Source organism: Mustela erminea, chromosome 5, assembly GCF_009829155.1.
Source record: "Mustela erminea isolate mMusErm1 chromosome 5, mMusErm1.Pri, whole genome shotgun sequence".
NCBI classification, from domain to species: domain Eukaryota; kingdom Metazoa; phylum Chordata; class Mammalia; order Carnivora; family Mustelidae; genus Mustela; species Mustela erminea.
The window spans coordinates 115,260,741-115,282,853 of record NC_045618.1 but is presented as its reverse complement, the minus strand read 5'-3'; the positions used below and the strand labels follow the sequence as shown (position 1 = coordinate 115,282,853).

Genomic DNA, 22,113 nt, shown 5'->3' with positions numbered 1-22,113 from the left:
CCAACAGCAACTCATTCATTTGCCCCCTACTCATGCCTTCCTCCCTTCCCTTCCCTTCGATGGTTATTGAGGGCTTATCGACTCTCTGGAACTAGCACACACTAGGTACCTTCATTGGCTCGAGCTCTATTTTTAATCCAGGAAGTCCCAGAGCTGGTAACACTAAGTTTAGTGGGTCAGGGTACAGGTTCTGACATCACATCATGGGGGTTCAAATTTTCTAACCACCTCAGTGACCTGGAGGAAATCTCTTTTACACCTCAGTTTCCTGATCTGTAAAACAGGTAACAATAGGACCTATTGTGGAGGCTTTTGGTGGATTAAAGGAGAGATTCCTGTATAAGGTTTTGTGTACAGTAAGTCACTGAATATTAGTTACTACTGTTTATATACGTCAGCTGCTTACTTTGGAACAGGAAGTTGTTAGGAGGAAATCTTTTTAGAGTTTTTTACTGAGATGGTAATACAACAAAGTTAAGGCTATCTGTGCTAACAGCAACTATTTTTGTATTCACTTCCACTATTTATTATGATGATCATGATAATAAAAATCCAGAAGTGCATAGAACTTTAGGCTTTCTTTTCATCTGCTCCAGCAAACCTGCTATATATAGATTCAGGAAATGACCGTGGTATATGCAATCCTCGCCCATATCCACGCCGAGATGTTTACATTCTGTTCCATCCCTTCCATCTTGTGTGATTGTGGATAACATCTTGGAAGCCGTTTCTCCTCATCTGTTTAATGGAAATGATAATATCCTTTCTGGGTTATGGAAAGTAGCCCTAATATGGGCAAATACCCAATACATAACAGAGAATTAGTAAATGCTAATTCCTGTCCCTCCCGGATGTAGTGTGGGGTTCGGAAAATGGGAGGTACCAAGGGTTTTTTTTGTCACCAGGCTGGCCCAAGTCCTTTCCAGCCTTCCCATAGGAAGCCCCCAACCTACCTGAGAGGACCAGAAACTCTGCTTTAAAGAAGTAGAAAGGGTCAGCCACCCTCTTGTTCTCTCTCTGAGGCCAGTGTAGGGAGAGGTCGGGGGCCATGTCAGCTTCCCCAGCTGGCCCAGTGGAAGGGACCAGGGAGTGGGCAAAAGCAAGGAGGAAACACTGTCCTGGGAGCCCTCTTGGGGGCTCTGTCCTCTGTGGTCAGTGTGGTCTGACAGCAGCTGGGGAGAAGAACTGTGGCACGGGGTGGTGGGTACGCTGGGGATCTCGGTGCTCCCGAAGAGCCAATGGAACAAACCAGACACAATGAGAGAGAAGCTTCAATGACTGGGATTTTGCGGCTCATTAGATCAGGCTGATTGGAGCAACCTGGCTGAGTTGCCTAAATCCCCCTTCACTTCCCCCACAAAAGGACTTTCTTAGACAATAGGAGAATATTATATTAATAATGAATGACTTTATGGGATGCCAGGGTGACTCGGTTGGTTAAGTGTACGACTCTTGATTTTGGTTTTGGTCACGATCTCAGGGTTGTAAGATCGAGCCCCTGTTGGGCTCCATTTCCATGATGCGTGTGGAGCTTGCTTAAGATTCTCTCTCTCCCTCTGCCCTTGCTCTCCTCAAAAAAAAAAAAAAAGAATAATTTTTTGTTTGTACAACATTTTAGAAATTACAGCATTCTGTTATATTTGTTTTCTAATTTCTTTTTTTTTTTTTTTAAGATTTTATTTATTTAAGAGAGCGAGAGCGAGAGACTGAGAGAGAGCATGAGAGGGGAGAAGGTCAGAGGGAAAAGCAGACTCTGGGATTGTGACCTGAGCCGAAGGCTGTTGCTTAACCAGCTGAGCCACCTAGGCACTCTGTTTTCTTTCTATTTTTTTTTTTTTAATTTTATTTATTTATTTGACAGAGAGAGAGAGAGTTCAAAAGCAGGCAGAGAGGCAGGCAGAGAGAGAGGAGGAAGCAGGCTCCCCGCTGAGCAGGGAGCCTGATGTGGGGCTCGATCCCAGAACCCTGGGATCATGACCTGAACCGAAGGCAGAGGCTTAACCCACTGAGCCACCCAGGCAGAGGCTTAACCCACTGAGCCACCCAGCCACCCTGGGTGGGCACCCTGTTTTCTAATTTCAATCTCACAAAGAGGCAGAAAGCAAAGTAATATTCCTATTTGACAGGTGAGAAAATTGAGATTCAAGGGGGCTAAGCCGCCTGACCAAGAGCACACAGTTCCTGAGCTGGGATGGCAAGCCAGGCCTTCTAGTGCCAACATGCTCACAACTGAACAATGAGCAAGTAACTAGTGATTGGCCACTCAAATGATGCAGAACGTTCTTCATTAAAATTTTTAAAAGATGGAAGTGCTATCTGGCTCTTAGTCCTTTTCAGATTCATCGACTTCTTCTGGGCTTGGGAACTTCGTGCCCATGGGAAACGCTCTCGGGGACGGAGAGACATACAGCACTGCACAGCTGGCGGGATTTGTGGCAGCTCGCCCTGTTGAGGGATTTTCAGAGCTGCTTGTTAATAGGTGACTAATTGAGGTTACAAAATCATGCTGTCTGGACATCAGCTGTCACCAACAGGATTAGGAGCCTCTCATCCATTTAGTCTGTCTCTAAGAGATGACACAAACAGTGTGAATGTGGGACCTTGGGAAGCCCCATTTTCCTCTCTGGGCCTCAGTGTCCCCATCTGTAAATGGCTAAACCTTGTTCTCCACTCACCCCTCCCCCCACCTGCCATCCCAATTACCTTAATTTGATTTTCTGTGTGCAGGTTGGTGGAACAAACATTTCTGGAATTCCTGGAAACCAGTCTGGCTCTGCTATTACCAAAAGGTGGCTCTGGACCCGTCACTTAGCCTCTCTGGGGGTCACGGTTTCCACATACAGGAAAGACCAATGGTGGCTCTTTGGGGTCCTTCCAGTTCTAGTGATCTCTACGGAAGCCAACCACCAGGGGTGGGCTGGGAAGCCCAAGAGGAAAGTGAGGTCTCAGGGTTGCCTGGATGGGCCCGAATGAGAGGCCTGAGTGGCTGGGCAGGGGCTCATAGAAGCCAGTGGAGGGAAAGGGGGCCAGGGAGCGGGCCTGGAAGGGCAGAGTTAGGAGCTGGGGCTGGGAAAAGGGGCTCAGAATACCTGGCTACCTCCTCAGGCCTCGCTCGTCCTGCCAGCCTATCTCAAAGGAGATTCCAAGGCCCAGACACAGGCTGGGGAGATGCTGTAAGAAGGCTGGAGCCAGTTACAGTGAGACAGGCCTCTCTGCCTCTGCAGGCCTGTCTGCCCGGCTGAGCCGGTCTGTCTGAGGCAGGCAAGGGGCAGAGAAATCCCGCAGCTGGAGCTTGCTGCGAAGGCCTGCACCGCCAGGCAAGCACAGGGTTAAAACCAGGCTCTCAAAGAAACAGAATCTTTGCTATCTGGTGTTTGGATTCCAGCATGGAGGAAAGGCAGAGTCCATAGGACTCACCCCCCCCCTTCCCCCGCCCATCCCCCCGCCCCCCCAGCTGTTATCTGGAGGCAGGGCAGTTAAGAGAGAGCAGGGAGGCAGGAGGGCTTACAGGATCGTGGCCTAGTGGTTCCCTGCAGATCTCTGGCCTCTTTCCCATGAGGGCCACTGCCCTTCTTTTAAAAAGGGCCCTGGAACCACGTCGAATCCAGCTGGTTTGAGAGACCTAGAAACTCAATCAGGGCACAGAGCAGAGTGGTTGGGGGGCTATATTCTCTCCCAGCTAATGGGACCTGAGTTTCGGCTCTCCCCACTCCCTGCTAGCAAACTCCATCTCCCCTCTGTGCCATCATCTTTTTTAAAGAAGGAGAAAAGCATCTCTCTGGCCACCGCTCTCCCTCCGGCTCATATCATGGGACTACAGGAGGTCCTGTGGGTCCTTCGTGAGGCCCTAGGGAACTATGGAGGTTTGAGGCTCAAGAAGAGTGTTATCAGGTGTTATCTGATGGTGTTATCAGAACTCCTTGGGTCCTGGTCACCAAGCTGGTCCCAGGTGGGACGTGGTTAGCCGGGCTCAGGCTGAGCAGGAAGCCAAGTCCACTTCCTTTTCCTCTTAGTACAACTTCAGAAACCTGGGGCCCTCAGTGCTTGGAGTCAGCTGATTCTCCTTGCCCAGCAGCTGGGGGAGAGTGAGGGTCTTGGTTTCCGCACGGGAGCCCCCGAGTCTTCTTAGAAGATGACACATGTCTAAAGCAGCCTTGTAGACCGTGAGCAGCTGAAAGAATGTGACTGCAGGGCCATTGGCCCTGAGAGGTCAGCACCCTCTGTGATGAGAGGGGAAAAGTTAGGGGGCTTGTGTAAGATGTCTCCTATGAGCTGGAAATAGGTGTCCCAACCCCGGGGTCTGAAGGCTGATCCCAGGGGGCTGCACCCCAGCCATGTGACCTTTGTCACACAAAAGCTCTCTGCCTCAGGTTTCACATCTGTAAAATCAGCACTATAGTAATAGTATGTGCCTTGCAGGATTGTTGCAAGACCTAAACACGATCTAGAATGTTAGTGGTCCCGGTGGAAGCTTTAGCAAGTTGAAATAGCTCGATCACTGTTGGAGAAGAGAGAGAAGACAGAGCGGAGGGCAAGAGGGGTGGGCAGATGAACTTTCCTAACCTTGAGATGATGTGAACTTAGGTAGAAGTCCGGGTGAGACCCAAAGACACTAGTTTTGGGGTGCAGGTCTGGCCCAGGCCGCAGCATTCTTTGGGTAAAGTTGTTTGGATTAAAGGGACGGAGGTTGTAGAACAAGTAGGCTCTCTCAGGCATCTACCCTCCTTCCCTCAGCTTGCGAACAGCTCATCACCGAAAGGCTCAGAGCCCAAAGGCCTTTGGAGGCAAGTACGGAGAGAGAGGCCGGGTTTTGTGGTCAGAGCCTAACACTGAGCACAGGGACTTCTGTTCTCCTGGAAGCTGCTTGTTACATTAACTGGAACAAATTTCTTAACCAGTCATCCCTGGGCAAAGGGTGAGGCAAATAGGTCTTGCTGCTTCTGAGTTGGGTGATCTTGAGCATGTCATTTGACCTCTCAGCCAGGGTTGCTCCTCTGTGACAAGGATCATAATCAAGCCTCCTGAGGAATGCTGGTGAGGACGGAAATGAGATCACCGTTTGCTCTGGTCCTGCGTGGTGACTGGAAGGAGTGGTCGCGAGCGACAGCCTCCATTCGCTCATGTCAAGGGGCAGGCCTGGCCACCACCTGGAGTGAGCAGAGGGAGATTCTAGGATCTTCTCCATCTCAAACATGGCCACTGCGGAGCCTCAGTTCAAGGTACGCAGGGCCACCAGTTTAGAGGGCAAGGCTGAACAACAGGGAGGAATGTTCTCCGTCCAAGTGTCCGATAACTTCGTGGTGCCACCTTAAGAGAAATCGGTTTGGAGCCTCAGTTCTGTAAACGGTGCAAATCCTACCCCCTTCCTAACAGAAGGAACAAATGAGAATTAATTAGTAAACGTGGCTGTCAAACGTGGTCGTTGTTGTTATTAACTTAATGTGTTTGTTTAAAAGGGGAGCGGGCCTGCCCCTGCCTGGGTATGGGAGCTGCCAGCCAGCCAGGTTTGATGGGAAACCCTGTAGATTGTTTCCACATGCGACTTTCAGCACAGATAATTAGTTGCAGCGGTGGAAGGCCTTGGAGGCAAGGACCCAGGGGCTCGGGTGATGGATTTTGCAGTCCTTCATATAAAGCACAGAGGCAGTCCCTCAGGGAATTTTGGTACCAGGGAGAGGGTGCCCCAGGCTGGGCACCACTGTCTGGGCCAGCAAGCAGGGTGACGGAAGGTGTGGGGTGGGTGGGAGTAGGAGAAGATGATGCTGAAAGGCTTGTTTGTAATGAACAACCTGAGTTTTCTAGAATGGGTTGGCGTGTGAGGGTCGGCAGAAGGCATCTCTGTTCGGAACGCTGCTTTAGTTGACTCTGGCTTTCTTTACTGCTCCTTCTTTCTGGGTGCTGGGCTCCCGAGTATCTTGGTCCTGTCTCCCAAGGCAGAATGGAGTAGTGGCAGAAAGAAACGGCTCTGGAATCAGACTGCTTGGATTTAAATCCTGGCTCCATGACTTCCTAGCTGTGTGACTTAGGGCAAGTTACGTAACCTCTCTGTGTCTCGGTTTCTTTCATCTGCAGAGTGGGTGTGATGATATTTTATAGACTTGATTGCAGGGATTGAATAAGTTAACATTTGTAGAGCTTTTAGACGGATGCCTCCCTAGCACATGGTAAATGCTACGTAAAGGCTGGTTAAACGAATGAACAGGTTCTCATTGCCCCGATCTAGCGGCAGAGTGGGCTGTTTGGGTTGCCCAGGTATTTATACAATTTCCTCTCCCCCACACCATTTCAACACACCGTCTAAAAACAGTATGTTTTCCGTATGCTTTTGACATTTCATTGCATGGCTCTGACCCCTTGGCAGCTTGCAAGCTACCTACCCTGAGCCCATCATGACTCTGTGCACCGAGGTCTTCCTTGGGATCCCCAGATCTTGCCAGCTGCTGTGTGCTTTGTTCTTTTTTTTTTTTTTTTAAAGATTTTATTTATTTATTTGACAGAGAGAGATCACAAGTAGGCAGGAGAGAGAGAGGAGGAAGCAGGCTCCCCGCTGAGCAGAGAGCCCGATGCGGGACTCGATCCCAGGACCCTGAGATCATGCATGACCTGAGCCGAAGGCAGCGGCTTAACCCACTGAGCCACCCAGGCGTCCCTGCTTTGTTCTTTTCAGGGAGGGTGAACCGGGCCTCTCTCTACACCACCTCCACTGTGCATCTGCCTTGAGTGTTGGCCATTGCCTGGACCCCAGCAGAGCACTGTTCTTGGGACGTGTGAGCCACAGGTGTGCTGGGGAGTTGAGGTGTCTGTTTGGGGTATGGTCAGTGCCTGGAATCCTTAGAGTGCCACGGATATCTGCTATAATGGTTTGCCATGGGGCCAAGCCAGAGTCTTGTATGCCTTCATGAAGGGTATTTTAGGGATCATCTGCTCAGTTTTTGCCTACTTTGGTGTGACCTAACTCAATATTTTCAATAGCAAAGATGGAACGCTATTGAAAAGAGAGCTGGAAAATAAAAGCCATTGTAAACCACAAATATAGATATTTCACCCGGAAACCTGGGCAGACCGTGTGGTTGGTTAAAGGTGTGTACAGGCATGTTCTGTGTCTATCAAGAATCTTTAAAATGTTCATGTCTTGGGCACCTGGGTGGTTCATTTGTTTGAGTGACAGCCTTCGGCTCAGGTCATGATCCCGGAATTCCGGGATTGAGTCCCGCATCGGGCTCCAGCTTCCTGGCGAGTCGGCTTCTCCCTCTGACCTTCTCTCCTCTCATGCTCTCTCACTCTTTCTCTCTCAAATAAATAAATAAAATCTTTAAACAAAATGTTCACATCTTTCAAAATAATATCACCTCTGGGAAGCCATCCTCAGGAAACACTATGAAATTTACAAAATGCTTTCTGCACAAAGATGTTCTTCGTGTAGCTATTTATAAAATTGCAAATAACCAAAACATCCAGCATTTGGGGTAAGGTGATGGAAAACTATGGCTACACCAGTTCCAGTGGTTTTCAAATTTTTGTAGCTTTGAGTTGCTTGAGAAACCTACTAGAGTGAGGATTCCCAGCTTCCACCCCTGGAGGTTGATTGAATGGGTCTGGGATAAGATCCAGGAATCTGCATTTTGAACATACCCCGTATAATTCCAATGAGATGTTCTGCAGTTCACATTTGAGAAAAGTGATCGACGTAATGGGATATTTTGCAGTTATTTAAAATGATGTTTATAGAGAGATTGTAATAACACGGAGGAATGTTTTAAAATAAAAAAAGTATGTAAGATTGTATATATAACTCTGCATCCAATTATGAAATAACACTATGTAAAACAAAGCAAAAATGTATAAAAACGTAAACAGAGGCAGAACCTCAGGGTGGCTGGGTTATGGCAATGTTCTTTTTTTGTTGTTTTTTTATATTTTCCAAAATTTCTGAAGCTGAGTATTATTTTTATGATAAACACCATAAACGTATATGTTTAAAGCAGAAATTGTTCTTTTCACAACAAATTAAGAGGCTCCCTGTTTTGGGGAACTCATACTCTTGAGGGGTTTCATTTTGTCCGTAAACAGACTAGGACCCTGAGGCAAAGCAATGCTGGGTTCTTCATCTTCTGGGGGGCCCGGATCCTTCTTGGAAGCACTCGCCACCGGGCTTCCCCTACAGTTAATAAACTTCTAGAGTTATCCAACACACAGTTGTCCCCTCCCCCTACCCCAGTCATTGTTAAGAGCTTCCGCCTAAAGAATTCTTAGCATGGGTTGGGATGGTGGGTTATTTTGTGGAGCTGGACCATTTCAATGCAGGTCTCTTGAGAATATTTTCACTGAGATTACAATTCATGCAGGATGGCGAAGTCCTTTCTCAGGGAGTTGGAGATGGAGGGAGCATGGCTGTTTTCTGAGAGACTCGTGCGTGAGCGTGCTAGGGGCGCCCGCCGTAAGAAGCACCACCGACCACGTAGCTGAAACCATAGAAATTTCTTGTCTCTGTCCTGGAGGTTGGAAGTCTGAGACTGAGGGTCAGTAGAGTTGCTTCCTTCTGAGGGGTCCGAGGCGAGGGTCTATTCTGGGCCTTTCTCCTGGGCTCATAGACATCTTCTTCCTCGCCCGTCTTCACATCATCTTTCTTCTGTCCAGGTTTGTGTTCAAATTCCCTCTTCTTAGAAGGACACCAATCATATTGTATTAGAATCCACTCTCATGACCTCATTTTAACGTAATCAACCTCTTTAAAGATCCTATTTCCAAATGGGATCACATTCTGAGGTGAGGGGAGGTGGGTCAGAACTTCAGTATATGAGTTTGGGGTTGGGGAGACACACAGTTCAGCTCAGAGGAAAGCTTTACTGGGCAGAAGATGGTAGAAGGTAGCAGGAGTCCAATGGGTCCCCGACAAGTCAGATTGAACTGTTGGAATGTGTCCGGTAGCTTGAAAATGGAAGGTTCGAGGCAACATGAGCTGTTTTTCACGGAGCCCAGGCCAGAGAGAGCGTGCTCAGACCTGGATTGCTACATGTCTGGGTGCTGCTGGTAGGTATGTGCCCCTGCCATGGAGACAGAGCCTCAGCTTAACCCGCTTCTCTCCCCGCCGGGTTGTTGGACTTTCTAATCACATGACCGGGGTTGGGGGGTGTTGGGGCAGGAACCTGTCTAAGCCTCCCCTGCAGAAACGGGAATAAAAATTCCTGTCCTGTCTATCTCACAGGCTGTTGGAGATAAGGTAAGGAAGGTGCTGTGTCAACTCCAGAGCTCTTTCTGTCCCCACCAGTTAGGCAGTGCAGGGAACATCCTGTCTCACTGGGAGCCGGTGGGCATGAGCCTCTGAAGGCTTTCGGTTCACTCCTGCTCAGAAACCGCTTCAAGAAGGTAAGGCAGCTTGGCCTCTGATCGTGCCATATGTTTGTTGATAAAGCACCATCATAAGGCCCCTTGCCAAAGGCCTCCGGACATTGTTAAAAAAAATAATAATAAAACCACCTTATTGTGAAAGTCACCTATATTCCTTATATGAACATTTATAAATGGGATATTAAAAAAAAAAAACAAATAAAAATTCCCCATTCCCTACCCTTCTACCTTTTTCCTACCATCTGTAGACACCTCCTCGGCCCCTGCCCTCATGACTTAGTATCTTCCTGTGTTTCCTATGCTTATTAAAATCTGTATGTACATACTTTAAAAAGATGATAATTTGTTTCATACTGTTTGAAAACTTGTGTTTTTAACCTAATGAGTACCTGTAGCTTTTTCTACATCATTTCATGTAGATGGATCTTGAACCTTATTTTTTTAAGTGCTGTATAGTATTCCATAAAAACAGATATACTAATGTGTTATTTAACCGTTCCTTCTCTAATGGACTTTTAAGTTATTTCCAGTTTTTAAAAACACGATGAAAATGACTGTGGTGAATATCTGTGAGCACTTTGGTGGATGGTCCTCTGTAGGATGAAACTCTAGACTTGAAGTAAGTGACTCGAAGGGGATATTGACACATTTAAAATGTCCATAGGTTTTGTAAATTGCTCTCCAAAAAAAAAAAAAAAAAGATTGTATCAATTTACACTTTCTCCAACAGTTTTTGAGAATCTGTCTTTCCCGATATCCTTGTCAGCAATGGACGTTATGCTCTTTTTTTGCCATGCATTCTCTAGAATGTCAAGGCTGCCTATTTTTTTGAGATTATGTTCTTTCAGTATCGTCCCAGAGGTACTCAAAATTATGATCACAAGGCCTATTGGAGAGAAGCAGCAGGGTCTAAGACCACAAGGACTTGTCAACAATTTATTTCTCAAGGAGTCCTTTGAGCACTGGGAGCTCATCCAAGGGGGACCGGAATTTTCAGCCTGAACTGGGTTATTGCACGGACCCACAGAGAAGCTCCTGTCTATCTTTCTTTTCCTGTGAGAGAGGAAAAAAGAAATGAAGGCGAGTTTGGGCATCTAACCAGACCCACTGACCTTGAAACAGTTCTCTAGTTATCTGTCTCTCATCTGATTGGTTTTTCTGCTTCTCTAAATAGTGCTTATAAGGGGGGGGGGTGCCCCTATGAAATGCTTAGAGTCAATCAACTCCTTATCAGCAGGGAAGGCTGGCCTTGCCTAAGCTCATTCACCCCTGATGGTGTGAGGACACAGCGGACACTGGCGGCTGCCCAACTCAGGGGGGGCAGGCCAAATGCCTCGTTAGGATACCAGTCATCCTGGGGCCCCAAAGCAATGAGGAAAAAACGTGCAGTTCTGGTAAAGTTATCCAGAATATTGTGTTTGGAAACACATAGAAAGAAGCAGTTTTTGTAACTGAATAGATGCAGGTTTTTCATAGTGTTTTTCTCTTGAATCCCACCACAGATGGTGCCATATGTCTGGGGCTTAGGATTCAGTCTGAATCGGCTCCTCTGGTATTTTCTCCCAGCCCCAAGTCATGGCAGATTAAGTGTACTCTGAGGCTCTGGGATTTTCCAGTCTTTCATGGAGGCCCTGCCCGCTGGGATCCTTGAAATGGGGCTTCGTTGTTTCAGTGATTGGTTCAGAATAACTACATCACAGGGTGGTGGTGGGGATTTCACTGAAAAGCATGTGAAGGCACCTGACAGTGTCGGTACTCAGGCAATGTTAATTTCCTCCCCTCTTAGAAGCTTGTTCCATCTGAATCATGGGATTGACAGGGCAGGACTTTGAAGACTTTCAGAAGTCCTTTATTGCTTTAGATGCAAAGTTCTAGAAAAACAAAAAGGGGGAGGTGTGAAATCGGCATTTTACTACCTTCCCTTGAGGCCGTAGCCTGTACGGTGCCCACCACAGGGTCCTCATAAGCACTTTTTCTTTGAGTTGAGCTGAATCGAATCAAATCACGCTTGTCTTCACTCTGTCCAAGGTGAAATATATGTGATTCATGGGGCAAAAGCTCCTTCCTGGAGCTTCTGAACTTCTGCATTTTCACAACCTTTGGAAACTTGCATTCCATGTTGGAGGGAGGAAAGTCAAACTGTGCATCTCCACAATGGGCTAAGCTCGGGGCTGCATGTTATCTTCCCAACAGCACTAGGAGTATGTTACTTTCTGATCCGAGAGCCAGAGTTCCAAGCATTTCTTCCCAGGGCCACACAGGTGATCGGGGCAGAGCCGGGACTCAGTGGCAGGTCTGACCACCTCCCTGGCCTCGGGCTGGCCGGAGGGAGTCCATGTCAGGAACAGCAGCTGATTTTTGAGTTTAGGTCCAAGTAGACAGAGAACCCCCAGCTCCCACACCTTCCTGGTTAGCTAGAATGTCAGGCAGCTCAGAAGCACCACTGCTGTGGGATAAAGCTGTGTCATCCCGGGCCCAGGAGTTGGACAGTGAGGGACAGAGAGGGCTCTGTAGGGGTCCCAGTGAGGTGAGTTTGCAGCCTCCTCCATCGCCCAGGCCTTTCCGTGTGTCCTGATCAAGACCCTTCCATAGCAACTTTCTTAGGAGAGGCCCACCCTTTACTCAGCCCCAAGGGACCACAGTGGCCACTTTAGAACACATCCATTCATGGGTTCTGTCATTCATTCCTTCACCTAGTGGCTGTTCATTGGAGCCCCGCGTGTGGGCCTCCCCCCATCACTCTGGGTGCTGGGGATAAAGCAGTAACAAAGGAAGACACTGTCCTTGCTCTCCAGAGGCTAGCTGGGCAGCAGAGAGATAGCTAAAGTCAACAGTCACAGAGGAAAGGCACAGATCACACTTTCTTAAGTGTGACAAGGAGAAGAAGGTGCCCAGAAATCTAGAAATAACATTTACACTGAGACCTAAAGGGCGAGCTGAATTTGGCCAGGCAGAGAGGTAGACAGAGCATTTACATAACCCCACCAGGCTTGTTTTAGTGTATTACAAGTACTAACTCACTTAATCCTCCTAACAACCCTATGAATAGGCGCTATTATCATCCCCATTTTACAGATGAAGAGCCTCAGGCTCAGAGAGGTTCAATGACTTGCCCAAGGTCACCTACCTAGGGACCCATCAGAGCCAGGATGGACCCTCATCAGCATATGGGTGGGGGTCAGGATGGGGTCTCCTGGGTGTGAGCACAGCCCTAGAGCAACAGAACCCTTAGATGGAACCTGGAGTTAAGGAAGACCTGGCCCAGCGGACTGAAAACAGTAGTCAGGAGGGTGGAATCAGAGGCAGGCGGGGAGGGGGGCATGGAAGGAAGTATTTCTAGAAGGAAGGAGCTTCACCTGGCCAAACGCTGCTGACAGGTCGGGGGTGAATGAGGCCTGAGAAGTAACCGGTAGGTACCCTTGTAACCCTTGGCAAGAGGCGAATGGTGAGAGCAAAGCCCAGTGGTAAAGAGTTCGAGAAAAAAAAGGGGAGGAGAGGAATTTTACTCTGAAAGGAGCAAGATAAATATGGTGGTGTCTGAAGAGTGACCTAGTCCCAAAATACTTTTTTTTTTCTTTTTCCAAGATGGAGGTAGTACAACATGCGTGCACATGGGGCAGGGCTAGCGCACCCAGCACCCAGCGACACCCCTGGAGAACATGAGGGGTTGGAGTCCAGGGGGAGCGCGCAGCTGGCCTTGGGCCGGGCTGCTTCGCAGGGGTCTCTGCAGGTGGGCTGATGGCCCCTGGCCCCTGCAGCCTTCCCGAGAGTCTAGATAGCGGAAGCCCTCGGAGCAGCAGGATTCCCTCCCCGGGTGTCACCAGCCTTTTGCTGATGGTGCAGGCTGAGGGGAGAGGAGCTGACAGTGGGGGTGGGGTTCAGCCTCGGCTGCATCCCTGCGGAGCTGCGAGCTGAGTGAGTCGGAGAGGGTTAGCTGCACCAACCAAAGGGAGTTTTCTAGACTTGGGCAGCCCTTGCTTTTCAGGGGTGCTGGGAATCCCTGCTGTCACGTAATAGACTTGGGAGCCACATAGCATCAGCTCATTGGCCCAACAAGATAGCCGTGAACGCTATCCCGCAAGTTTACTTAAACTTACAGTAGAGTTTGTAATGCATGAAATTGGCCAGTCGGTGCCCGGGGGTGATGGACTCCTCTTCAGGGTCTGAACGGACGAAAATGCCCAGTCCACAGGAAGCGCTGCAGGTTCCAGCCCAGCACCCCCCCCCCCCCATGGGTACCTTCTTAGCCTGGCTGCGTCTGACAGAGAAATACACAACACAAAGAGAGGGGAGGAACTACATTGGGAGAGCTTTGAATGCAAAATCAGGGGATTCCCCATTAGGGAAAAATTCCTCTGGTTAAAAAAAAAAAAAAGAATTGGGTAAATGAGGCAGAAACGCGGCGCTGTAAGACACCCGGCACACCACAGGCCTGCTCACTTCATTAACCACTTTCTCATGTGAAAAAAAAAGAAAAAGTCTCAAAAATAATACATAGGTAGATAGCCCCCACCCTCCACCCAGGAGAACGTGTGTCGATTTCTCTTTGCCCCAATTTATTGTAGGTTGTATTGTAAGTCGTCTTCCTACAAAGTAATAAAATGTAAATGTGGGTTTTAGGTATGCTAATGTTTCCGGCTGGCTGAGCTTGAATTCCCAGCCGGTTACGGGGCGAGGGGCCTACGAGGAAGCGGTGGGAACCGAGTTGGGGGTGGGTAGTAGAAGGGAAAACAGAAGTTCCCCATTGTTTCAGTTTGAGAAAACCGGGATTTGGGAAACCGCGTGATTTGATGTGAGCAGGAGACCTCAGAAGGGAATGTATCCATTAACTGTCCAGAGGCAAGTGGGCTTTCAAAGAGCTGAGAGCAGTGAGCAGCGCCTTCGGATGGTCTGTCCAGCCACACAGTAGGAGAAGAGGAAAGATCTGCTTCACCTCCAGGCAGGGGCTGGTGCTCTGCCTCTGGGAGGCTGAGCTTGATTCCTCTTGAAGCACCTCCGGCCCCAGAAATGGAGCCCAAAAGGGGCCCTCCAGGTCACTGGGAGAAGGTCCCATGGTTGTCCCAGCAGAAGGCTGGGAGGTCTTCTGTGAGCTCATTTATTTCCTTCCTTCCTTCCTTTATTTCTTTTTCTTTTTTTAAGTTTCCTTTTTAATTCCAGTTAACATCCAGGGTTCTGTGAGTTTCAGGTGTACACTGGAGTGATCGTGAGCTCATGTTTTCTCAAATTAGTCTTCCAGTTTATAATGGAAATGGGTGGCGAGGGAGGATTCATGTATAGAAATTGGTTAAATTCAAGTTGATTTGGTAAAATAGGAAGTCCGTGTCACTCCAGAGTGGAATCCATCTGGAAAGAAGTCACAAAAGCACATGACTTGGGTTTCTCATTTCTGGATGGAAAATCCAACGTTTGCTATACTTTGAGGGCAGGCTGGGCCCCACAGGGACACTCCAAGGCAGCTGGGGAGACCCCAGGGAGGGCCAACGAGGGGAGTGTGAGGGTGCCTGGGTGTGCTTAGGGGGCCAGACGGTAAATAGAGGCTGGAAATCTACGATGGGTGAGTTGAAGTTTAATAACAGCTGTGAGCTTCCAAGAGCTTCAGGGAAAGTGATTTGATTCAAAGAGGTCTTGAGGCAGATAGAGAGGATGGAGCAGGGGAGGTCTGAGAAGGAGCTTTGAACTCTGTTTCAGAGATGATGGGCAAGGGGGACCCGTGCTGGGGAAGGGTCATCCAGTTGGTGGAGAGCCGAAGAGGGGACCAGAAGGGGTTACCAGGTGAGGAGAATTAAATGCAGGTATAGGCTGGGTGGCAACATGTGCATTTGTAACTGTTGCCAGTCCCTGGGCACCTACTATGTGCTGCCAGACCGTGGCCTCCCTGTGTATTGCTGGAACCTAGCACGGTGCCTGCACCTAAATGACACTCTTCCGTTGTGTGTCTGATGAATGAATGGATGAAGAAATATAATAACTAAATGTCTTGAAGCCACTGTAGAAAACAGAGTGGTGGTTCTTCAAAAAAATTAAACATATGGTCCAGCAATTCCACCCCTGGGTCTGTACCCCGAAGACTTGAAATGGGGATTTGAGCAGATCTTGATATCCTTACACCACATCCTCTCTTCTGGTGCCAAGACAAGACCAGAAGGAGAATCCGAGTAATCAGCAGAGTTCATGCAGGTACATGTATTAAGCACCAGCTGTATACTCAACTCTGTACTCATTACTAAGAAGATCAGATAAGTAGAAACACTATTCCTGCCCTCAAAGAGATGACTTAGTTATGTGGGACTATGCAGCAGATATTGATCTCAAAGGATCTCGGACTGGACAGGAGCAACCCCGTGGGCTATGAGATACAGAGGGAGCAACTCAGGGTCGGGGTGAGATAGTGAAAGACTTCTGGAGCCAGGGTTTCCTGGGAAGGAGTCGTCCGCACATATTACATTATGACAGAAAAATCCAAACGTGTAAATATAAACAATATTTGTATAAAGTCACAATCCCTAAACTGCAAGGCTGAGATTCAAAGATCTCAAAGAAAAAAGTTGGGCTTTTTTTAAAAGATTTTATTTATTTATTTGAGAGAGAAGGCGCACATGCGAGGCTCACGCAAGCTCGGGTTGGGGGAGGGGCAGAGGGAGAGGGAGAAGCAGACTCCTCTGCGAGCCGGGCTCCATCCCAGGACCACTGACTGAATCATGATGTGAGCCAAAGGCAGATGCTTAATGGACTGAGCCACCCAGCCACCCCCACCCCCAAAAGTTTTACTTTGTTTTTTTGCTGTTATTATTTTGGGCCAAATCTTATCTGGCAGCAGAACTTGGCCTGAACTGGAGAGGCTCTTTACTGTTCTTACTTAAGCCCCTCCAAGTGAATATTGGTGGGTTCACTACAGAATACTGAGTGCATCCTGATGGTGTGGCACTGTCCCGGGGCCCACCGAGGGTGGTATGTTAAAGATGGTTATGAATCATGACTTCCTAAAATAAGAAAAAAATAAGTGAGGGGCACCTGGGTAGCTCAGTCATTGGCTCAGGTCATGATCCCAGTGTCCTGGGACCGAGCCCCGCATTGGGCTCTCTGCTTGGCAGGAAGCCTGCTTCTCCCTCTCCCACTACCTCTGCTTGTGTTCCCTCTCTCACTGTCTCTCTCTCTCTCTGTCAAATAAATAAATAAAATCTTAAAAAAAAAAAAGTGAGCTAAGTGAGACAAGGAAAGACAAATACTGTATGATCTTACTTACACGTGGAATCTAAAAAACCAAACACAGAAAAACCAACCAAATTCATAGATACAGAGAGGAGACTTGTGGTTGCCAGAGGTACGGGCTCAGGCAGAATGGGGGAAGGTGGTCAAAAGATACAAACTTCCAGTTATAAGATAAACAAATCCTGGGGCTATAAGGCACAGCAAGGCAACTATAGTTAACGATAACATTCGAACGTTGCCAAGGGGCACCTGGGTGGCTAAGAGGGTTAAGCCTCTGTCTTCTGCTCAGGTCATGACCTCAGGGTCCTGGAATGGAGCCCTGCATCAGGCTTTTTTTTTTTTTTAATTAATTAATTTATTTGACAGACAGAGATCACAAGTAGGCAGAGAAGCAGGCAGAGAGAGAAGGAGGGGAAGCAGGCTCCCTGCTGAGCAGAGTCCGATGTGGGGCTTGATCCCAGGACCCTGGGATCATGACCTGAGCTGAAGGCAGAGGCTTTTAACCCACTGAGCCACCGAGGCGCCCCTGCATCAGGCTTTTTGCTCAGTGGAGAGCCTGCTTTCCCCTCTCCCTCTCCCTGCCTCTCTGCCTACTTGTGATCTCTGTCAAAAAAAAAAAAAAAAAAAGTTGCCAAGAGAGCAGATCTTAAAAGCTCTCAACACAAGAAAAAAAAGTTGTAATTATGTGTGGAGATGGATGTTCACTGAACTTTACTGTAGCAATCATTTCACAATATATACATCTATCAAAATGATGCATTTGTATACCTGAAACTAATACTATGTTATATGTCAATTATATTTTAACAACAACAAAAAAAATCTTTGGACCAAGAGTTTGGATGATGGATTGATAACCTACATTCATCACAGGTCAGATCATGTGACCCAGGCGGTTTGCCAAATGCTTTTCCCACATTCCCTCACTTCATCCTTATAGCAGCCTTACGAGACAGGTCCTATTACTATTGCCATTTTGCAGATGAGAAAACTGAAACCAGAGAAAGTAAATAGCTTGCTCAAGGTCACAGATTTGTAAGTGATGGGTCCTGGTTGGAAGCGAAGATTGTTAGTTTCCAGTAGCCTCTCAGTATGGCCTTGGTGGGAAGAGTTTCAGAGTCAAAGGGAAGATGGACCAGATTACGGAGGCCCAAGGAGGAAAAAGCTGGAGGGGAAAGGGAACCCCAGATCTGGGCTATCCATCTGGGTGTGATAAGGAGGGGAGTACAGGTGAGGGTCTGAAGTGACCCCCAGATCAGGTAGGGCAGGGTTTGGGGTGTTAGAATAGCTGGACCTCTTAGGGGAGTCTGGGCTCCCTGTGGCTAAGGCTGCCATTTGGAAAGCACAGGACCTCAGAAAGCCTGGGTCCCCAACCTTGGCTTTAACTCCCAGACATAAAGGACCCCCCCTTAGGCCTGCAGCCATTCCACTTTCTGTTGAAAGAGGAAGCAGCCCTAGAAGATCCCCTTTACCCACTCTCAGTGGTGTGAAGAAGAGGAACCTGGATCTGATTTGGATTTTTTGAAGAAATCTTGCTTTAATGTGGACCAATCCAACTTCTTCATTTGCTGTCCCAATAAGGACCGTGGTAGCTGTGCCTCCTCAGGGACTGGCCAAGGGGACTCTCTCAGCCAGGGACCCCTGAGGGTGGAGTTTCCCAGCCCTGGCTCTGTGACTCCTTGGGATGCCTCTAGTTATCTCTGGGGCTACTGGAAGATTCTTAAGGCAAAACTAAATATTGAAATAAATTGACTGCAAAAATAGACCTATGATAAGAAATAAGCCTATTCCAACCAGTATTTCCTTGAAGAGGAAAGGGGAGAGAGACTTGTAATATTTTTTAAAAGATGCCAGTATTCCAGGGATGCGTGGCTGGCTCAGTCAGTGGAGCCTACAACTCTTGATCTCAGAGTTGTGAGTTCGAGCCCCACATTGGGCATGGAGCCTACTTTAAAGAAAAAAAAAAAAAAAGAAGATGCCAGTATTCTAAAAACGGTCATTCATCCATTCTTCTTCTTTTTCTTTTTAAAAAAATTTTATTTATTTATGTGTTTGAAAGAGAGGGAGTGAGAGAGCTCACAGGTGCAGGGAGGGAGGAGCAGAGGAGGAGGGGAAAGAATCTCGTGCAGACTCCGTGGTGGGCTCAGAGCCTCAGGCAGGTCTCCATCTTGCTGCAACCCTGAGATCATGACCTGAGCCGAAACAAAGAGTCGGATGCTTCACAGACTGAGCCACCCAGGCACAGCCAAAACTATCATTTGTTTGAAAAAATGGCTCCAACAGTTTCCTCCCTGTATGACTTTGGCCATGTCTCTTAAAGTCCTAATGAGGTTGGGCTAAAGATGGTCCTGCCAAGGTTGCTGGGAGGATTAAGTGAGATGGGGTTCATGAATGTCCTTTGTAAATTATAAGGCATTACACAAAGGCGAGAGATGAATGCCGCTGGGTCATCCCCCAGAGCAGAAAATCCTACCATCTTACCTGTACTGATTCTCCTTTCCCGATGGAGGAGGGATCTGATAGGTATCATTTGGAGTTATTCAATCCATACTTCCTTTCTCTAGTCCTCAATTTCCATATTAGGGTAAGCCAGGCCATGCGGCCGTGATAAAGAAACATCCACGTTTCAATGTCTTACCACAATCAAACTTTATTTCTTGCTTGGATGAGCATGGGTAGGACCTCTTCCATCTTGTCCCCATGCTGGCAGAGCCTATGGGCTGTAAGTTCACAATAGCAGGGAGAGAGAAGGATGGGGGAGAACCTCATCTCTTAACTGTTTGGATTCAGAAGGGACACATGTCACATACAGACTGTTGGCTATAATGAATCACACGATGCCTACCTCCCTGCGAGGAAGACAGAACTGCAGGGGAGCACATGGATAGTCAGTGAACGCAAATGGGCTTTGTGATGGTTTCCTCAGCATTCAAGTGGGAGGCTTGGACCACAGGACCTCAGAGCAGCCATCACCCAGCTCTGGCCTTCTGGGATTATGGGAGCCAGACCCCTAGATGACCTATGGTGAGTGTTGGTGTCCCAGGCTACTGCACACGAGCTTCCACCGGAAGAACTATAGACCACCCTCCAAAAAGTCAGTTTTGCTTTCCTCACTGTCTCCCAGACCCATCTCTGCTGCGCCTCCATGCAGCCCCAGGTTCTCCAGCCTGTGCGGTAAGAAGGCCTCCAAGTGGCTCCACACCAGGGCATGCGTTTTGCTTTCTGAAAAATGGGGACCCGCCTTGAAGCAGGACATTGATGAAGAGCTGACTGCCAGGCTGCTGGCTGGTCAGGACCCTCTGGAAGCCCCGGGCCCTGGAATCCACTTTCTCTCCAAGGTCTCTAGAGGAACTTAGCCATAACTCTAAAGACCTCCTCCATTTGCTTCCTCCTAGTTCCCTCTTGATCTGTGTCCTTCCCACTCCTCTTCCCTCCCAGTCTGGTGGGATCTGAACTGTTCTTAGCAGAGATTAAAAATGGTCTATGTGCATTTAAAGGGCGTGGTGAGGGGGCCCCTGGCTGACTCAGTCTGTGAAGATTGTGACTCTTGATCTTGGGGTTGTGAGTTCGAGCCCCACACTGGGTGCAGAGATTAGTTTTAAAAAAATCTTTAAAAGGCATGATAATCACTAGGATCCTGCATGGGTTGACCAGGAACAAACTTCGGCTCCCTTCCTTTCTTTTATGCAATGTCTGGATTGAATAAAGATCAGGAATGGGCAATAGATATATTTTTAAGTTTCAGCACAGACAGGCCATAAACTCCCATGCACTCTCAGGAGAGGAACTGAAGGTGCTCAGCTGAACCCATGTGATAGCATCATGTCACATGCTGTTGGTCTGACTCTGTGCACGTCCCAGCTGTGATAACTGGGATTCTCCCTTTTCCAGGAGACTCAGTATCCATCTTGGATCTCTGCTTTATTATAGGGTTCTTATCATGGTAGTCTTGCCTATGTTCCTCTCGGCAGGAATGTCAGAGGTCTTAGAATATTGCTTTTCCTGGATCACTTATCACCATTGAGTAGCCTGCTGGCTAGAATGTGGGCCCTGACTTGGCGAGAGAGTACTGACTCTAAGTACTTCTGCAGCTGGGTGTAGACTTCCAGTACTGCAATGTCTGTGCTAAAGTTCTTTGACATTGCTTCCATCCAGAGGTGGGATCTGTGTTCCTCCCCTTGAATCTGATAGTCTTGTGAGGGCTTTGATCAGTAGAGTATGGAGAAAGTGATACTCTGTGACTTCCAAGGCTAGTTCATAAAAGGTCCTACAGCTTCAGCTTCTCTTAGAATACTTGTTCTTGGAGATCAGCTGCCATGCTATGAGACACCCCAGCCACATGGAGAAGCCACATGGAGATCTACATGAGCCGAGCCTGTGGGTCATCCCAACACTGGTACAAGACATAAGACACCTGCCTTTGTTCCTTGGTATACAGATCACTTTGATTTTTTTACTGATACTCTGTTTATTGTAATTTGTTAAAAACATTAAGAAATTTTTATATTAATTTTTTAAAAAGATTTCATTTATTTAATTGACAGAGATAGAGAGCACAAGAAAGCAGAGTGGTAGGCAGAAGGAGAGAGAGAAGCAGGCTCTCCGCTGAGCAGGGAGCCCGAAGTGGGGCTCCATCCCAGGGCCCCGGAATCATGACCTGAGCCGAAGGCAGCCGCTCAACCAGCTGAGCCACCCAGGCACCCCAAACATTAAAAAATTTAATCTAAGTATCATTGACATATGATATATTAGTTTCAGGTGTACAATATAGTGATTTGACCATTATATACATTATGAAATGCTCGCCATGATAAGTGTAGCTACCATACAAAGTTATGATATTACTGACTATATTCTCTATGCTGTACTTTCTTTCACGTGACTTACTTGTTTTATAACTAGTTTATACCTTTTAATTCCTTTCACCTGTTTCACTTACCCTCCTATTCTCCCAAAGAAGCCTTTAGATAACTCCAGCCTCGACTCTTCGGGTCCTTCTGCCTCCCCCTGTAGCCGAGTTTTCCAGCTGGAGCCCTCAACATGGAGCAGAGAAAAGCCATCTCTGGGGGGCGCCTGGGTGGCTCAGTGGGTTAAAGCCTCTGCCTTCAGCTCAGGTCATCATCCCAGGGTCCTGGGATCGAGCCCCACATCGGGCTCTCTGCTCGGCAGGGAGCCTGCTTCCCCTTCTCTCTCTCTGCCTGCCTCTCTGCCAACTTGTGATCTCTGTCTGTCAAACAAATAAAATCTTAAAAAAAAAAAAAAAAAAAGCCATCTCTGATACGTTCTGTCCAAATTCCTGACTCACAGGATTTGTGAGCCTGATAAAACGGATGGTGTTTTATATCACCGAGTTTGAGGTGGTTTGCTCCATAGCAAACAGGAAAACCTCCATGTCCCTCTGCCCTTAACATGAAGATGAGCAGATCACTGTCAGCTTCTAAGAGGGAAGTCTCTAGCAGCGGGCTGCAGAACCCCTTCCTATCCAATCTCTTTAATGATGACTTATAGGGAGTCCCCACAGCATCCGTGGTAAAAACAATGGAAGGATCATTTGAA

The 22,113-nt window shown here is 47.9% G+C and overlaps 1 long non-coding RNA gene across 1 annotated transcript in view; it reads left to right on the top strand.

Annotated features, from left to right (window-relative positions):
- The first annotated feature begins 5,093 nt into the window (after positions 1–5,093).
- The window catches only part of LOC116591569, a 36,615-nt gene continuing 19,595 nt past the window's right edge, over positions 5,094–22,113 (top strand). The window contains exon 1 of the long non-coding RNA XR_004286055.1: positions 5,094–5,219. This is a non-coding gene — a long non-coding RNA (uncharacterized LOC116591569). The remainder of the gene's footprint in view (positions 5,220–22,113) is intronic.